At 35.0% G+C, this 2327-nt stretch overlaps 1 non-coding gene across 1 annotated transcript; it reads left to right on the top strand.

Annotated features, from left to right (window-relative positions):
• Positions 1-385: 385 nt before the first annotated feature.
• Positions 386-463, top strand: LOC149566013 (small nucleolar RNA SNORA17). Its single transcript, XR_016363184.1, has one exon. It is a non-coding gene; the product is annotated as a small nucleolar RNA SNORA17 (small nucleolar RNA).
• Positions 464-2327: the final 1864 nt, after the last annotated feature.

A 2327-nucleotide genomic window follows, 5' to 3' on the forward strand; every position in this document is an offset into this window, starting at 1 on the left:
CTATATTGTATATGTACAAAATTTCTAAAGCCTTGTTCAAAATACCTTATAACTCCCCCTGAGCTGATTGTGCCTTGTCTATTCTTGCAACCAAAATTTTATGTTGAATGTAACTAATATTCTTTACCTTTACCCTATTTTTGTAATTTGTACCTACTTGTTGAGTTGTTGTCTATTTTGTCTACTCTGTCTACACTTGTAGGTTTTATTCATATCTCCGCCAAAACATTATTTCTCCAACATACTATTTACACATTAACTCTTATCTCCCCCTTTTTGGCTATCTGCAATCTTTTCCCTTTTATTCTCCAAAAGAATGAATGAAAGAATGTAATTACTAGAATACTTAGTACTCTCCCCCTTAGTCATATCTTCCTTATTGTTATTTTTCCCCTTAGACATTATATCTATATCTGCCTTTTTGATACTTATGTCAAAGGGTGGTAAGGAGTAATACCATATTTCACTGAAAATGTGTTTTTTACCTCCATTATCATCTTGAGAGCTGCATCCCAATTCTCCAAAGCAATTTATAGTGACTTATGTTGGATGGTAGTCTCTATAGCAAGATGTACAAGGCCATCAAGTGTAGAAAGATTAGGATCTTTCTTTAAGATAGTTTCAACATAGAGTTTCTCTTTGTGGAATACCTCCAAATGTAGGGTAATGGAGGACTATATTTGCATCAATTTGGCTTTTATATTGGCCTCTTCACTTGTTAGTGTAGCTAGTTCTCTCTGAGTGTGAAGTGATTGAGCAAAATGCTTCTCACTTTGAGTGTGATCTCTTGGTAATTGCATGCTAGAAATCTTAAGATTTCTTTCCAAGCTCAATATCATTTGGCCTATCTCTTGTGTAAAATTAGAAAAATCACACAGTATTTTGTATAGTGAGAAAATATTCTCAAGTATAGTTTTGACCTTTTCAATTTTCTTGGCCAGTTAAACTTGCGCAAGTGTTATACCACTTGATATTTTCTCATTCAACTTTCCCTGAAATTTCCTTTTAGACTACTACATAAATTTGATTTTGGTATCCTGGTCTTCACTTGTCACTTGGTCAACTATATTTGATAATTGTTCCATTATAGGCTTTGACTCATCTAATGACTGCAAGCTAAAGGCATCCATAAAGATGTCCTTAATCTCAAGTAGTGCTTGATTATGTTTATACTCCTTTCAGAGTATTTCTTGTCTTCTTCTTCTATTTAATACATCCTACATTTCTGTAATCTACTCCATGGTCATAGTCTTTGAGTCATAAACAAGTATGACTACATCTTCAACTAACTCAAGGCATCCATAGTGAAGTACCCTAGTCACCTTGGTTGAGCTTGAGCTTGGTGTTGATATTTGTAAAGGTATGGCTTTAGTGCTTATCTTCTGAAGAGTTTTTGTAGGAGTGCCTATTTTTGGTAGCTCTACCAATGTCTGAATAGTGGCCTACTACTCTTCCTTTGATGTATCCTCCTTCTCATAAGACTTCCCTTCTTTTGCACTTGGCTTTTGAGTGGTGTCACCTGTTTCTATTGCAATTGTTGGAGATGGTGGTGGAAGCATCAAAATTTGAGTTTTAGTAGCTATATAGATGAAAGGTGGTTCTTATGGTTTCACCTTGTCTCTTTTTGGTTCTTCTACTACCCTTTGTAACTCATCTACACTTACCAATATAGGATTTGTGCATAATTGTGCTTGTAAATTTGATTGGTGAAGGATCTTGGAGAGATCCTCTGTAGTTAGGGGATTGATGTTCTAAGTAGAATTGTCAGGAACATCCTTGATTGTTATAGTATCTATAGGTATGATGGTTAAATGAGGAGGGCTAGGAGGTGGCATTTGTTTGTCCTGCACACTCTATTCCTCTTGTTACTACTTAGTTGTTGCCATGTCTTCTCCCTTTTAGGTTTCCTCCTCTCCTTTTTCTTTATCCTCCTCATATTATTTTTATTCTTCTCCTTTTTTTTCTTCATCTCCTTTTTTTGTTGCTTCCTCCTTCTTCTCTTATTTTTTCTTCTCTTCCACTTTCTCTTCTTCTATCTTCTCCTTGGTATTGGCCTTTGCCTTATTTGCTTCATCATCCTTGTCATTAGTCAACTTGTAGATTGTCTTCCACAATTTTGTGGACTTATTGACTACATCCTCAATCTTATTTTGTAGGATGTTGAAAGCTCTATATTTAGGTGCAAATTTTCCACCATGTTTCTTATTAGCCTTACTTATTTGACCTCTTGTCAAGTTAGGCATCACTTGTGCTAAGGTGGAGTCTTTGATATCCTTTTCCATTTTTAGACAATAATGCCATTTTTTTCCAATTTTCTCATATAATTC

Source organism: Cupressus sempervirens, chromosome 3 (assembly GCF_028749045.1).
Source record: "Cupressus sempervirens isolate cs-2001-9-10 chromosome 3, ASM2874904v1, whole genome shotgun sequence".
NCBI lineage: Eukaryota > Viridiplantae > Streptophyta > Pinopsida > Cupressales > Cupressaceae > Cupressus > Cupressus sempervirens.